Source organism: Moschus berezovskii, chromosome 9, assembly GCF_049115385.1.
Source record: "Moschus berezovskii isolate FMDL1 chromosome 9, NW_MosBer_1.0, whole genome shotgun sequence".
NCBI classification, from domain to species: domain Eukaryota; kingdom Metazoa; phylum Chordata; class Mammalia; order Artiodactyla; family Moschidae; genus Moschus; species Moschus berezovskii.
The window spans coordinates 89,363,256-89,379,946 of record NC_142468.1 but is presented as its reverse complement, the minus strand read 5'-3'; the positions used below and the strand labels follow the sequence as shown (position 1 = coordinate 89,379,946).

General features: G+C 40.1%; 1 protein-coding gene across 8 annotated transcripts in view; it reads left to right on the top strand.

Annotated features, from left to right (window-relative positions):
* Positions 1-16,691, top strand: part of AAGAB (alpha and gamma adaptin binding protein) — an 84,658-nt gene that overhangs the window by 22,677 nt on the left and 45,290 nt on the right. The gene's annotated exons all lie outside the window — the stretch shown is intronic.

The following is a 16,691-nucleotide window of genomic DNA, read 5'->3' as shown; positions in this document are numbered from 1 at the left end:
AGGCTAAAAAGTCATCATTATGTGAAACCTATTTTTTTTTTTTTAAAAATTAAGAAATGTTTTCTATATTCTGACTTAGAATTTTTTCCAAAGTTGTGTTACCTTCAGGAATAAAGCCCCACCACAGGAAAAGAGGACAAAAATGAAATAAAAAGGCTGATTTTTCTCCCTGTATATTTTTTAGAATATTGAAAATTATTAAGTATAATTTCTCTTCCATGTTTTTCTAGAATTCTTGAAACTTGTGCCCTGTTTTGCAGGCTAGCATGCGTGTGATTGCTTGTTTCTGGCACAAGAATGTTCTCTTTTTCCTATTGTCCTTGAGAATCAACATTTGAGTCATTTTCTTTATCTGTTTTCATTGTGGAATCTCTGCTCCTTTATCTTGCTATGCTGCTCCCTTACTCCTTGTCTGGATAATGTTCCATTTTTTAGAAAACATCTATTCATTTTTAATTGGAGGATAATTGCTTTACAATATTGTGTTGGTTTCTGCTGTGTGTGCGTGCATGTGTAGTCGCTTAGTCGTGTCCAGCTCTTTGCGACCCCATGGGCTGTAGCCTGCCAGGCTCCCCTGTCCATGGGGATTCTCCAGGCAAGAATACTGGAGTGGTTTGCCATGCCCTCCTCCAGGAGTTCTTTCCAGCGTGGGAATCGAACCCAGGTCTCCTGCATTGCAGATGGATTCTTTACCATCTGAGCCACCAGGGAAAGCCTGGTTTCTGCTATACATCAACATAAATTAACCACAGTGAATAATGTTCTTGTATTCAGCATAATCTTTTTTTTAATTATTTAATTTTGTTCCTTTATTATGATTTTGTGTCTTATATATAAGACTCTTTTTTTTTTTTTTTTTTAAATGGTTGTGCCGCACGACTTGCAGGATTTTAGTTCCCTGACCAGGGATCGAACCCTGGCCTGTGGCAGTGAGAATGTGGAGTCCTTACCACTGGTGAACCACTGGAGTGCCAGGGAATTCCCTGAGCTTAAAAGTAGATTTCAACATATTGTCTATAGGTAAATTAACTAAAACCTTCCTAGAATGTTTCAATGCCAATTGTTTGCATATACCCTCATCATTTATTGGCATGTATTATTCCATATACTCTCATTGTTTATTGGCATGTATTGTTCCCATATACCTTCATTGTTTTTTCCCATTTTTCCTCATCCCATATACCCTCATCATTTCCCACATATACCCTCTCGTTTATTGGCATGTATTATTCAAACATCAATATGAGACTTTATCTTCGTTTGTATTAAATTAATCTTATTGATTCTAATTCTTTATTTCTGATCATATTTTTGGCTCCTGGTTATATATCATCTGAAGTATTAGTTATTCTTTCAAGACTTGAATCATTGAAAGTTAAGATAAACATAGCTTTTATTTCTTCATTAAACACTGATGATGATAAACTTGTCTTTCTCGAGTATTTCCGGGTTAATCCTTCCTATATTTCTGTTAGGTTGGTAGGATGGTATTTAGATGATTCATTATTTCATCATTTACTGAAAGCCTCTTGTCTTTCAGGCACTATGTTAGTTTAAGTAGTGAGAATAATGAATTCAGTAAGACATGACTCCTGCCTTCAAGGAGTTTCCAGTTTAGAGGGGAAGGTTCCACTAGCGAATCATCAGTTCCAGTGCATCTTTTTCATGGGAAAGGCACACAGAGTGATGTGATCCCCACTTTTCTTTGAGAATAGCATGAGTGATTTGCCCTTAATCAAATAGCTAGTAAATTAGAGACCCTGGCTTCACATTCAGATCTTATGACTTCTAATTCTGTGTTGTTCCCGTTAAACCACCCAGGACTGGCCAGGCCACTAGAGACAGGTTCTGTACAGACTGTGCTCTGTTAACTCTTAAAAACTTTTTAAACCACATGAAAACTTTTAGATTCTGCTGCTTTTTTCCACATGAGTATAGTAAGACTCAGCTGAAGGATTTTCATTTCCTTTATGTACACTCATATCTACATTGTAGATAAGAATACTGCCTTATTATTGGTATGCTAAGTAAGATTCAGTTCAGTTCAGTCGCTCAGTCATATCTGACTCTTTGCAACCCCATGAATCACAGCACGCCAGGCCTCCCTGTCCATCACCAACTCCCAGAGTTCACCCAACCTCATGTCCATCGAATCAGTGATACCATCCGGCCATCTCATCCTCTGTCGTCCCCTTCTCCTTCCGCCCCCAATCCTTCCCAGTGTCAGAGTCTTTTCCAGTGAGTCAACTCTTCGAATTAGGTGGCCCAAAGTATTGGAGTTTCAGCTTTAGCATCAGTCCTTCCAAGGAACACCCAGGACTGATCTCCTTTAGAGTGGACCGGTTGGATCTCCTTGCAGTCCAAGGGACTCTCAAGAGTCTTCTCCAACACCACAGTTCAAAAGCATCAATTCTTCGGCGCTCAGCTTTCTTCACTGTCCAACTCTCACATCCATACATGACCACGGGAAAAACCATAGCCTTGACTAGACGGACCTTTGTTGGCAAAGTAATGTCTCTGCTTTTTAATATGCTATCTAGGTTGGTCATAACTTTCCTTCCAAGGAGTAAGCGTCTTTTAATTTCATGGCTGCAATCAGCATCCGCAGTGATTTTGGAGCCCCAAAAAATAAAGTCTGACACTGTTTCCACTGTTTCTCCATCTATTTGCCATGAAGTGATGGGACTGGATGCCATGATCTTTGTTTTCTGAATGTTGAACTTTAAGCGAACTTTTTCATTCTCCTCTTTAACTTTAATCAAGAGGCTTTTTAGCTCATCTTCGCTTTCTGCTATAAGGGTGGTGTCATCTGCATATCTGAGGTTATTGATATTTCTCCCGGCAATCTTGATTCCAGCCCAGCGTTCCTCATGATGTACTCTGCATATAATTTAAATAAGCAGGGTGACAATCTACAGCCTTGACGTACTCCTTTTCCTATTTGGAACCAGTCTGTCGTTCCATGTCCAGTTCTAACTGTTGCTTCCTGACCTGCATATAGATTTCTCAAGAGGCAGGTCAGGTGGTCTGGTATTCCCATCTCTTTCAGAATGTTTCACAGTTTATTGTGATCCACACAGTCAAAGGCTTTGGCATAGTCAATAAAGCAGAAATAGATGTTATTCTGGAACTCTCTTGCTTTTTTGATGATCCAGCGGATGTTGACAATTTGATCTCTGGTTCCTCTGCCTTTTCTAAAAGCAGCTTGAACATCTGGAAGTTCCCGGTTCACGTATTGCTGAAGCCTGGCTTGGAGAATTTTGAGCATGACTTTACTAGCGTGTGAGATGAGTGCAATTGTGTGGTAGTTTGAGCATTCTTTGATATTGCCTTTCTTTGGGATTGCAGTGAAGACTGACCTTTTCCAGTCCTGTGGCCACTGCTGAGTTTTCCAAATTTGCTGGCATATTGAATGCAGCACTTTCACAGCATCATCTTTCAGGATTTGAAGTAGCTCCACTGGAATTCCATCACCTCCACTAGCTTTGTTTGTAGTGATGCTCTCTAAGGCCCACTTGACTTCACATTCCAAGATGTCTGGCTCTAGGTGAGTGATCATACCATCGTGATTATCTTGGTCGTGAAGATCTTTTTTGTACAGTTCTTCTGTGTATTCTTGCCACCTCTTATATCTTCTATGTCTGTTAGGTCCATACCATTTCTGTCCTTTATTGAGCCCATCTTTGCATGAAATGTTCCCTTGGTATCTCTATAGTTTTCTTGAAGAGATCTCTAGTCTTTCCTATTCTGCTGTTTTCCTCTATTTCTTTGCATTGATCGCTGAGGAAGGCTTTCTTATCTCTTCTTGGTATTCTTGGGAACTCTGCATTCAGATGCTTTTATCTTTCCTTTTCTCCTTTGCTTTTCGCTTCTCTTCTTCTCACAGCTATTTGTAAGGCCTTCCCATACAGCCATTTTGCTTTTTTTGCATTTCTTTCCATGGGGATGGTCTTGATCCCTGTCTCCTGTATAATGTCACGAACCTCCGTCCATAGTTCTTCAGGCACTCTATCAAATCTAGTCCCTTAAATCTATTTCTCACTTACACTGTATAATCGTAAGGGATTTGATTTAGGTCATATCTGAGTGGTCTAGTGGTTTTCCCTACTTTCTTCAGTTTCGGTCTGAATTTGGCAATAAGGAGTTCATGATCTGAGCCACAATCAGCTCCCGGTCTTGTTTTTGCTAACTGTATAGAGCTTCTCCATCTTTGGCTGCAAAGAATATAATCAATCTGATTTCGGTGTTGACCATCTGGTGATGTCCATGTGTAGAGTCTTCTCTTGTGTTGTTGGAAGAGGGTGTTTGCTGTGACCAGTGCATTCTCTTGGCAAAACTCTCTTACCCTTGTCCTGCTTCATTCCGTATTCCAGGGCCAGATTTGCCTGTTACTCCAGGTGTTTCTTGACTTCCTACTTTTGCATTCCAGTCCCCTTAATGAAAAGGACATCTTTTTGGGGTGTTAGTTCTAAAAGGTCTTATAGGTCTTCATAGAACCGTTCAACTTCAGCTTCTTCATTCAGCGTTACTGGCTGGGGCATAGGCTTGGTTTACTGTGATATTGAATGGTTTGCCTTGGAAATGAACAGAGGTCATTCTGTTGTTTTTGAGCTCGCATCCAAGTACTGCATTTCTGATTCTCTTGTTGACCATGATGGCTACTTCATTTCTTCTAAGGGATTCCTGCCCACAGTAGTGGATATAATGGTCATCTGAGTTAAATTCACCCATTCCAGTCCATTTTAATTCATTGATTCCTAGAATGTCGACGTTTACTCTTGCCATCTGCTGTTTGACCACTTCGAATTTGCCTTGATTCATGGACCTAACATTCCAGGTTCCTATGCAATATTGCTCTTTACAGCATTGGACCTTGCTTCTATCACTAGTCATATCCACAGCTGGGTATTGTTTTTGCTTTGGCTCCATCCTTTCATTCTTTCTGGAGTTATTTCTCCACTGATCTCCAGTAGCATATTGGGCACCTACCGACCTGGGGAGTTCCTCTTTCAGTATCCTATCATTTTGCCTTTTCATACTGTTCATGGGGTTCTCAAGGCAAGAATAATGAAGTGGTTTGCCGTTCCATTCTCCAGTAACTAGGATTACTGCCCTGTTATTTTTAGTGTCAAATTCCAGAAGCAAGATACTGAACTAATTAAACTAAGTTGTCAGTGTTTGTGGTTTTTCCTTCTTCTTTTTTAAATGACCCCTTGCCTGTCTCTTATGGTTATAGTAATTTTACTTCTCACTCTTAAGCTGTCTTTTTCTCATCAAGAAATTGTTATCTAGATATCTATTATAAATAGTAATTATTAGTGTATGGTTCCCAATGAGGAAAAATTGGGCCTTTTAATGGATTTTATAGCATACCAAGAGGACCTTTCGTGCCCTTAGGAAAGTCATTGTTTATGAATAGCCAAGTTTGGTATTTCTAGTACAATCCCAGGATTGTGTAATTGATGGAAACTAACATTTTCAGAGGAATATGAGTCAATTCCATTGGTGAGGTAATGAGGTTGACTTTATAAACCTTTTATACTGTGTGTTTATTTAACTTAGTTTCTAGAGTATATTTTTAATTAAAGTCGTGGCTCAGACAGTAAGGAATCTGCCTGCAATGCAGAAGACCCTGGAGAAAGGAGTGGCAACCCACTCCAGTATTCTTGCTGGAGAATCCCATGGATAGGGGATACAGTCCATGGGATAACAAAGAGTCAGACACAACTGAGCAACTACACTTTTCACAGTTGATTTACAATGTTGTATTAATTTATGCTGTACAACAGAGTGATTCAGTTGTGTGTGTATATGTATGTGCTGTGCTTAATTGCTCAGTTGTGTCTGACCCTTTGTGACCCCATGCAGTATAGCGTGCCAGGCTCCTCTGTCCATGGGGATTCTCCAGATAAGAATACTGGAGTGGTTTGCCATGCCCTCATCGAGGGGATCTTTCCAACCCAGAAATCAAACCCATGTCTCCCAGATTGCAGGTGGATTCTTTACTGTCTGAGCTACCAGGGAAGCCCAAGAATACTGGAGTGGGTAGCCTATCCCTTCTCCAGGAGATCTTCCCAACCCACGAATTGAACCCAGAATCTCCTGCATTGCAGGCAGATTCTTTACCAGCTGAGCTACCAGGGAATTTCTATGTGTGTATATATATATACATATACATGTGTATATATCTAAAGAATATAAAAGGATATATATGTAAAAGAATATATATGAGCATATGTATATATTCTTTTTAATATTATTTTCCATCATGGTGGAAACTATCTCAGGATATTGAGTTTAGTTCGCTGTGCTGTATAGTAGGGCCTTGTTGTTTATCCATTCTGTATGTAATGGTTTGCTTCTACTAACACCAACCTCCTACTGCATCCCTTTTCCCACACCCTTGACAACCCCAGGTCTGTTCCCTACGTTTTTGTTTTGTAGATATGTTATGGTTCCTGCTTTGTTCTTTTCCTTCAAGGTTGCTTTGGCAATCCTGGTCTTTTATGGTTTCATATAAATTTTAGGATTGTTCTGGTTCTGTGAAAATACCATGGGTAATTTAATAGGAATTGCATTAAATTTGTAGATTGCTTTGGGTAGTATGGCCTTTATTTTTGGGTATGGTTGCTCTATAATGTTGTGTTGATTTCTGCTGTACAGTGGAGTGAATCAGCTCTATATATATATATCTTCTTCCTCTTGGACCTCTCTTCCACCCCGACCTTTCCCCATTCCATCTAGACCATCACAGAACACTGAGCTGAACTCCCACTAGCTATCTGTTTTACACATGGCAGTGCTTATACATCAGTCCCAGTCTCCCAATTTAGTATGGCTATTTTAGCAATATTAAATCTTCCAATCCAAGAGCATGGGATATCTTTACATTTCTTTGAATTATCATTAAAGAACATTAAGAAAGGATGTGTATGTATCACACATAACTCTCCCAGACTTCAAATAATACAACATGCTAAGCAAAGTAAGTCATAAAGAGAAAGACAAATATCATATGATATCACTTATATGTGGAGTCTAAAATTCAATACGAATCAACATGGGCCCATCGTATTGCTATAGATGGCATTATTTCATTCCTTTTGGTGGTAGAGTAGTATTCCATTGTGTATGTAGGTTGCATCTGTTTTATCCATTCTTCTGTCTATGGATATTTAGGTTGCATCTTTAATTTCCTCTATTAATATTTTGTAGTTTCTATCATATAAGTACGTCTTTTACCTCCTTGGTGAGTTTTATTCCTAAGTAATTTTTTGGATGCGATTTTAAATGGGATTGTTTGTTTACATTCCCTTTGTCATATTTCATTGTTAGTGTAAATGCAACTGATTTCTGTATGTTAATCTTGTATCTTGCTAAGTTGCTGAATTTATCAGTTCTAGTAATTTTTGTGTGGAGTCTTCAGGATTTTCTGATATGATATCATGTCATCTACAAATAATGACATTTTTACCTCTTCCTTTGTAATTTGATACCTTTTGTTTCTCGTCTGGTTGCTGTGGCTAGGACTTTCAATACTTTGTTGAATAGAAATGATGATAGTGGGCCTCCTTGTTCCAGATTTTAGAGAGAACGCTATCAGCCTTTCACTGTGGAATATTATGTTGACTGTGGGTTTGTCATAAATAACTTTTATAATATTGAGATATGTTCCTTTTGTACCCAGTTTGGTAAGAATTTTTATCATGAATGGATGTTATATTTGGTCAGGTGGTTTTTCTGCATCTATCAAGATGATTATGCGGTTTTTATCTTTTGTTGAGATGGTGTATCACATTGACTGATTTGCATATGTTGAACCATCCTTGTGAACTTAGGATGAATCCTACTTGGTCATGGTATATGATCTTTTTTTATGTGTTGTTGGATTCGGTTCCATTCAGTCGCTCAGTCATGTCCGACTCTTTGTGACCCCATGAACTGCAGCACACCAGGCCTCCCTGTCCATCACTAACTCCCAGAGTCCACCCAAACCCATGTCCGTTGAGTCGGTGATGCCATCCAACCATCTTATCCTCCGTTGTCCCCTTCTCCTCCTGCCCTCAATCTTTTCCCAGCATTAGGGTCTTTTCAAATGAGTCAACTCTTCGCATCAGGTGGCCAAAGTATTGGAGTTTCAGCTTCAGCATCAGTCCTTCCAGTGAACACTCAGGACTGTTCTCCTTTAGGATGGACTGGTTGGATCTCCTTGCAGTCCAAGGACTCTCAAGAGTTTTCTCCAACACTACAGTTCAAAACCATCAATTCTTCAGCACTCAGCTTTCTTTCTAGTCCCAAATCTCACATCCGTACATGACTACTGGAAAAACCATAGCCTTGACTAGATGGACCTTTGTTGACAAAATAGTGTCTCTGCCTTTTAATATGCTGTCTAGGTTGGTCATAACTTTCCTTCCAAAAAGTAAGCGTCTTTTAATTTCATGGCTGCAGTCAGCATCTGCAGTGATTTTGGAGCCCAGAAAAATAAAGTCAGCCACTGTTTCCACTGTTTTCCCATCTATTTGCCATGAAGTGATGTTGGATTCAGTTTGCTAAAATTTTTTGAAAATTTTTACATCTGTATTCATCAAAGATTATTGTTGTTGTTCAATCGCTAAGTTGTGTCTGACTCTTTGTGACCCCATGAACTGCAGCATGCCAGGCTTCCTTGTCCTTCAGTATCTCCCAGAGTTTACTTAAACTCATGTCCATTGAGTTGCTAATGTCATCCAATCATCTTATCCTCTGTTGCCCGCTTCTCCTCTTGCCCTCAATCTTTCCCAGCATCAGAGTCTATTCCAATAAGTAGTCTCTTCACATCAGGTGGCCAGAGTATTAGAGCTTCATTATCATCCCTTCCAATGAGTATTCAGGGTTAATTTCCTTTAGGATTGATTGACTAGTTTGATCTCTTTGCTGTCCATGGGAATCTCAAGAGTCTTTTCCAGCATCACAGGTCAAAAGCATCAGTCCTGGCTCTCAGCCTTCTTTATGATCCAGCTCTCACATCTGTACATAATTACTGAAGAAACCATAGCTTTGACTGTATGGACCTTTCTCAGCAAAATGATGTCTCTGCTTTTTAATATACTGTCTAGGTTTGTCATAGCTTTTCTTCCAAGGAGCAACCGTCTTTTCATCTCTGGCTGCAGTCACCGTCCGCAGTGATTTTGGAATCAGAGATAGTAAAATCTGTCACTGTTTCCACTTTGCCCCTTCTGTTTGCCATGAAGTGATGGGACCAGGTGTCATAATCTTAGTTTTTTTAACGTTGAGTTTTAAGCCAGCTTTTTCACTCTTGCTCTTTCACCCTCATCACGAGGCTACTTAGTTCCTCTTCACGTCTCCCATTAGAATGGTATCATCTGCATGTCTGAGGTTGTTGATATTTTTCCTGGCAGTCTTGATTCCAGCTTGTGACTCATCCAGCCCAGCATTTTGCATAATATGCTCTGCATATAAGTTAAATAATCAAGGTGACAATATACAGCCTTGACGTACTTCTTTCCCAATTTTGATCCAGTCCATTGTTCTGTGTCTGGTTCTAACTATTGCTTCTTCACCTGCATACAGGTTTCTCAGGAGGCAGGTAGGCTGGTCTGGTATTCCCATCTAAGAGTTCTCCAGTTTGTTGTGATCCACAGTCAAAGGCTTTACCATAGTTAATGAAGCAAAAGTAGGTGTTTTTCTGGAATCCCCTTGCTTTTTCTGTGATCCAGCAGATGTTGGCAATTTATTCTCTGTTTCCTCTGCCTTTTCTAAATCTAGCTTATACATATGGAAGATCTTGGTTCACGTACTGCTGAAGCCTAGCTTGAAGGATTTTGAGGATTCTTGCCAGCATGTGAAATGAGTGCAATTGTGCGATAGTTTCAACATTCTTTGACATTGTCCTTCTTTTGAATTGGAATGAAAACTGACCTTTTCCAGTCCTATGGCCACTGCTGAGTTTTCCAAATTTGCTGGCATATTGAGTGCAACACTTTATCAGCATCATCTTTTAGAATTTGAAATAGCTTAATTGGAATTCTGTAACCTCCACTAACTTTGTTTGTAGTAATGCTTCCTAAGGCCCACTTGACTTCACACTCCAGGATGTCTGACTCTGGGTAAGTGAACACATCATCGTGGTTATCCGAGTCATTAAGATCTTTTTTGTATAGTTCTTCTGTGTATTTTTGCCACCTCTTCTTAATCTCTTCTGTTTCTATTAGGTCTTTGCCATTTTTGTCCTTTATTGAGTTCATCTTTGCATAAAATGTTCCCTTGGTAACTGGTTTTTTGAAGAGCTCTCGTCTTTCCCATTCTGTTGTTTTCCTCTATTTCTTCTCATTATTCACTGAGGAAGGCTTTCTTATCTCCTAGCTGTTCTATGGAACTCTGCATTCAGTTGGGTATATTGTTCTCTTTCTTCTTTTCCTTTCACTTCTCTTTTCTCAGCTGTTTGTAAGGCCTCCTCAACCATTTTGCCTTTTTGCATTTCTTTTCCTTGGAAATGGTTTGATCACTTCCTCCTGTACAATGTTACAAACCTCTGTCCATAGTTCTTCAGGCATTCTGTCTACCAGATCTAATCCTTTGAATCTATTCGTCACCTCCACTGCATAATCATAAGGAATTTGATTTAGGTCATACCTGAATGGCCTAATGGTTTTCCCTACTGTCTTCATTTTAAGCCTGAATTTTGCAATAAGTTGCTGATGATCTAAGCCACATTCAGCTCCTGATCTTGTTTTTGCTGATTTTATAGAGCTTCTCCATCTTAGGCTGCAAAGATTATAATCAGTCTCATTTCGCTGTTGACTATCTGGTGATGTCCATGTGTAGAGTCTGTTGTGTTGTTGGAAGAGGGTGTTTGCTATGACCAGTGCATTCTCTTTGGAAAAATGTGTTTAGCCTTTGCCCTGCTTCATTTTGTTCTTCACAATATCATCATTATCAAAGATACTGGCCTGTAATTTTCTTTTTTGGTGGTATCTTTGTTTAGTTTGGTATCAGGGTGATGGTGGCTTCATAGTGTGTCTTTGGTAGTGTTCCCTTCTCTTCAGTCTTTTGGAAGAGTTTGTGAAGGATCGATAAAAGTTCTTTGTATGTTTGGTAAAATTCGCCTGTGAAGCCATCTGGACCTGGACTCGCATTTGCAGGGAATTTTTTGTTTTTTCAACTACAGATTCTCTTTCACTTCCAGTGATCCATCTTTTCAAATTATCTTCTTCTTGATTCAGTTTTAATAGGATGTATTTTTCTGGAAACTTGTTCATTTCTTCTCCATTGTTGAATTTGTTGGCATAAGATTGTTCATAGTGTTCTCTTACGGTTTTCATGTTTGGGTTCCACATAAGTGAAAAAAATCTTGATCATATTTTCACATGTGACTCTACTTAAACGTAATGAAAATGTTCCATTTTAAAAACATCATTTCCCTAGACCTGGGAATGAGCCTTCCCAGCACCGCGGGACACAATGGCCATGAAATGGTGTCACATGGTCAGATATGTGGCTATGAAGGGACCCTGCTGACTGGAAGTTGGTACTTGACAGCTGCCTCTACAAAGATTACATCATGACCATTGCAAGCTTCTGACCTTCAACAGCCCCTGAAAGAAGTTCAGGGTGAAAATCAGGAATGAGGCACTCTGTGCTCTGAAAAAAAAAAAAAAAAACTGGCAGAACAGGCCTTCAGATAGTTAGATCTTTTCAGAAAAAGGTTTTATGAGTTCCAATTCTTGCATCTTCTCATACCTAGAAAAACACTGACGTCATTAATGGTGAAATCTGCTTTGGCTAGTAAATAATTTTTTTTTTACAATTAAAAGTCAAAATAGAGTAGCTATGGTTCAGACATCCTGGGAAATAACTATTTCCCAGATATCCTGAAAAATGATATTACGGGTGTGATTTCAGATTAGACGCTGTGACCTAATGTAGAACTTAATGCTCCTGTAATGCATTTTTGCTTCTGTACTTTGCTTGCTGCTCGTAAAACCAAAGTCACTCCATTTTAAGATAAGGTTGTTTTTAAGTAAAGATTCCTAAAATTGTTTTTAAAAAAAACCAAAATAGATGGAAAACCTTGAAAAAAAATAAAAACAATTTGTGACAAGCAGTGAAAGGTACATACTGTACAATAATGTGGACTAGAAGAGAACAGAGAGCAAGAGGTCGTGGAACCACCTCCAGCCACACCAGAGGTTGGTCTTCATCCAAAGAAGGTGATGTTGTGTATATGTGGGATTGGAAATGAGTCCTCTACTATGAGCTCCTTTTAGAAAACCAGTTATTTCCAGTGAGTACTGCTCCCATGTAGACCAAGTGAAAGCAGCACTAGACAAAAAGTGTCTGGAATTAGTCAACAGAAAATGTATAATCTTCCATTAGGATAATTCAAGACCACATGTTTCCTTGATGACTAGGCAAAAACTGTTAGAACTTGACTGGAAAGTTCTGACTCAGCGTCTTATTCACCAGATATTGCACCTTCGGATATCCATTTATTACAGTCTTTATAAAATTCTCTTAATGGAAAAAATGTCAAATCCCTGGGTGATTGTAAAAGATACCTGGAATAGTTCTTTGCTCAAAAAGATACAAAATTTTGGGGAGGTGGAATTATGAGGTTGCCTGAAAATTGGCAGAAGATCGTAGAACAAAACAGTGAATACATTGTTCAGTAAAGTTCTTGGTGAAAATGAAAAATGGGTCTGTTATTTTTACTTAAAAACCAGAGGAACTTTTTGGCCAACCTAGTATTATTGTATTCCCATCAATTTCTCACTTTATGTCTGTCACTCTTTGTTTTATGTATTTGGGTGTTCCTGTATTGGGTGCATATAGTGTCCTCCTTTATTTTTCTTTATGCCTTTTGTTTTAAAGTCTATTTTGTCTGACATGAGTATTGCCAACTCTTGCTTTCCTGTGATCTTCATTTGCATGATATGTCTTTTTCCATCTCCTCACTTCCAATCTGTGTGTTCTTTGCCCTAAAGTGCAAAGTGCCTTGTAGTGCCTACAAGGGTGCCTTGTAGGTGGCATAGTCTTCCGGTTTTTTTAATCCAGTCCGCCACCCTGTGTCTTTTGATTGGAACAGTCTGTTTACATTTGAGGAAATTATTGGTAAATATGTATTTAATGTCACTTTAAACCTTGTTTTCCAGTAGAGTCTGTGCTTCTTCTTTATCTCTTTGCTTTTCATTTTGTGGTTTGATGATTTCCCTTTATTTTATGCTTGTGTTTTCTGTTTGGTTTTTGTGAATCTGTTGTATGTTTTTGATTTGTGGTTACCCTGTTTTTCAAGTGTGTTAACCCCTTCCTGTATCTGCTTGCTTTTAGACTGGTAGTCATATAGGCTCAAATGAACCTGTCTTTTCTTACTCTCCTCCCCTGCAGTTTATCATTTCGATGTCCTCAGTTGCGTCTTCATGTTTATCCTTTGGCTATTCCTTATGTTTATCATTGATTTCATAAAAAGATTTAAAGCCTTTTTTTTTTTTTCTTTTTGGTCTATATACTGGCTTATTTAAATGATTTACTTTACAATTGTGATGTTCTCTTTCGTATATCTTCTTGATTCTTTTATAATAAGAGAAGACCTTAATATTTCTTTTAGAATAGGTCTAGTGTTGCTCTTTTCTTTTAGTTTTTCCTTGTTTGAGAAATTCTTTATTTCTCCTTCTCTTCTAAATGATATTCTTGCTGGGTAGAGCATTCTGCTGCTGCTGCTGCTGCGTCAGTTCAGTCGTGTCCAACTCTGTGTGACCTCATAGACGGAAGCCCACCAGGCTCCCCCGTCCCTGGGATTCTCCAGGCAAGAACACTGGAGTGGGTTGCCATTTCCTTCTCCAATGTGTGGAAGTGAAAAGTGAAAGTGAAGTCGCTCAGTCATGTCTGACTCTTAGCGACCCCATGGACTGCAGCCTACCAGGCTCCTCCATCCATGGAATTTTCTAGGCAAGAGTACTGGAGTGGGGTGCCATTGCCTTCTCTGATATAGTCACTAGCTGTCTGTTAATGAAAGAAAGGAATGTCTTAAGGCTTAGAATGGCACCACGCCCCTCACCCATAAGATGTGGTTTGGGTAGAGCATTCTAGATTGCAGATTTTTCCCTTTTAAGACTTTAAATATGTTTATCCACTCCCTTCTAGTCTGCATTATTTCTGTAATCAGCTTATGACCATATGCGTGTTCCCTTATAATTAACTCTTTGTTTTTCTTTTACTGCATTTGGAATCTTCTCTTTGTCTTTAACATTTGCCATTTTGATTATATGTCTTGGTATAGGTCTGTTTGGGTTCATCTTGTTCAGGAACTTCTGTGCTTTCTGTATGTAGATAATCTGTTTCCTTCTTTAAGTTTGGAAAGTTTTCAGCCATGATTTCTTCAAACACATTTTCAATCCCCTTTTCTCTTTCTTCTGCTGAAGTTCCTGTCATCATAGAGTGGCACACTTTATGTTTTCCCATGCGTGCATGCTCAGTTGCTTTAGTCGTGGCCAACCCTTTGCAAGCCCATGAGCCATAGCCTGCCAGGCACCTCTGTCCATGGGATTTTCCCTGCAGGAGTACTGGAGTGGGTTGCAGTGCCCTTCTTCGGGGAATTTTCCCGACCCAGGGGTTGAACCCACGTTTTCTCTGTCTCCTACATTGTAGGAGAATTTACCACTGAGCCACTGGGGAAGCCCATGTTATCCCATAGGTATTTTATATTATTTTCACTTTTTTTTTTTTTCATTTGGCTTTCTGTCTGCTTGTGTTCTTGGAGAAGACAATGGCAACCCACTCCAGTACTCTTGCCTGGGAAATCCCATGGACGGAGGAACCTGGTAGGCTACAGTCCATGGGGTCGTGAAGAGTCGGACATGACTGAGTGACTTCACTTTCACTTTCCACTTTCATGCACTGGAGAAGGAAATGGCAACCCACTCCAGTATTCTTGCCTGGAGAATCCCAGGGACGGGAGCCTGGTGGGCTGCCGTCTGTGGGGTCGCACAGGGTCAGACACGACTGATATGACTTAGCAGCAGCAGCAGCTACTGTGTTCTGAATGGGTGATTTTCATTATTCTATCTTCCAGATCACTTTTTCATTTTGCTAGTCATTGCCTTTATCTTAGCTTTAATCTTGGCAAATGAATTTTCTAGTTTTCTTACCTCTTCCTCATAGTTTCTGGTTTGTTTGTTTTACAGTAATATGCATTTCTGTTGATAGCCTTTCTTAATTCCTCTGGTATCTTCATTACCTCTTTTTTGAACTTGGAGTCTATTACACTGAATAGGTCTGTTTAATTGTTCTTTTAGGGAAATTCTCTTGGTCTTTTAACTGGTAGTGGCTCCTCTGCATCTTCATTTTACATACATTTCTCTTACTCTGAGTTTAGGAGAAGCTTCTGTACTGTGGTCTTGGAAGGCTATTTACTTGTGGGAGTGTCTCTGCGTAGCTTGTGTGGGTTTAATGCTTTCGGTGCAAGGGCTGCTTTTATGTGGAGGCCTCCCTCCCCTCCTCAGCATGTGCCGGCTGTTATCCCCTTGACGGGGGTGCACAGATGCTGTAACTCATGTGTTCTCCTGGGCTGGTGGCAGCATTGGCTGGTACCCACTCCCAGGGCCCATGGCAGCAGCGCCTGTGCACTTGCAGGTCCCACGGTGGCAGACGCAGTGCTTGGCGCCAGGTCGTGGGTCTCTCTGTGCCTGTAGTGGTTTGTGTTGCCCCCAGAGCTTGCACAGGCAGCGTCCTGAAGTCTGAGATCGTGTGTGCAGGGAAAGAGGCTCTTAAGGCAGCCCTGCCTTTCCCCTTGAGTGGCCCCTGCAGTGGCACCTTGCCTCTGTGGCAGGTCCAGGCTTCTTCCTCATGCACCTTTGGTTGTGGGCGTACCATACTCCAACCCTTCAGGCCATCTGTGCACAGCCAACCCCAGCACTCCCCCTGAGTTTGACCTCCAAAGCCTGAGGTGCAGCCCCCAGCCCAACCTGCACTGGCAGACACATGTCTCCGACTGGGCAGTGCAGGGCGGCCACACCCACTGTCTGTGTAGGTCTCTGTTTTGCCTTCTCCAGCAGGTTGCTGCACTCTCCTTTGAAGCTCCAAAGCTCCCACTCCGTCTTGGCTGATCTCTCTGCTGGTGCGGGGACTTCCCAGATATCGTGACCTTTCCTCTTTCATAGCTCCCTTCCAGGGATGCAGGTCCTGTCCTGATTCCTTTCTCTTTCTTTTTTCCTTTTCTTTTGTCCTGCCTGGTTATGTGGAAATTTTCTTCCCCTTTCGGAAGTCTTGAATTCTTCTGCCAGTGTTCAGTAGGTCTTCTGTGAGAATTGTTCCACGTGTAGATGTATTTTTGACGTATTTGTTGAAGGAGGTGAGCTCCACATCCTTCTCCTCTCCTATCTTGTTCACTTTCCAGTTTCTAGAATATTTTTATCAGGAGCTCTAAGCTTTGTATTAGTGTTTTTTTTTTCCTTTTTACATAAGTTATAGTGTGAAATAACAACTAAATAGGCAAGATAATTGTCAGTTATTTTAAAGTGTGGACTGTGGCCCACAGTCCTAGATATACACATAGTCAGCCCTCTGTATCTAAGGGTTTTGCATCCATGGATTCAACCAACAGCACATTGAAAATGTTCAGGAAAAAAGATCCAGAGGGTTCCGAAAAGTTTACATAGTATTAGGTATTATAAGTAGTCAAGGGATGATTTAAA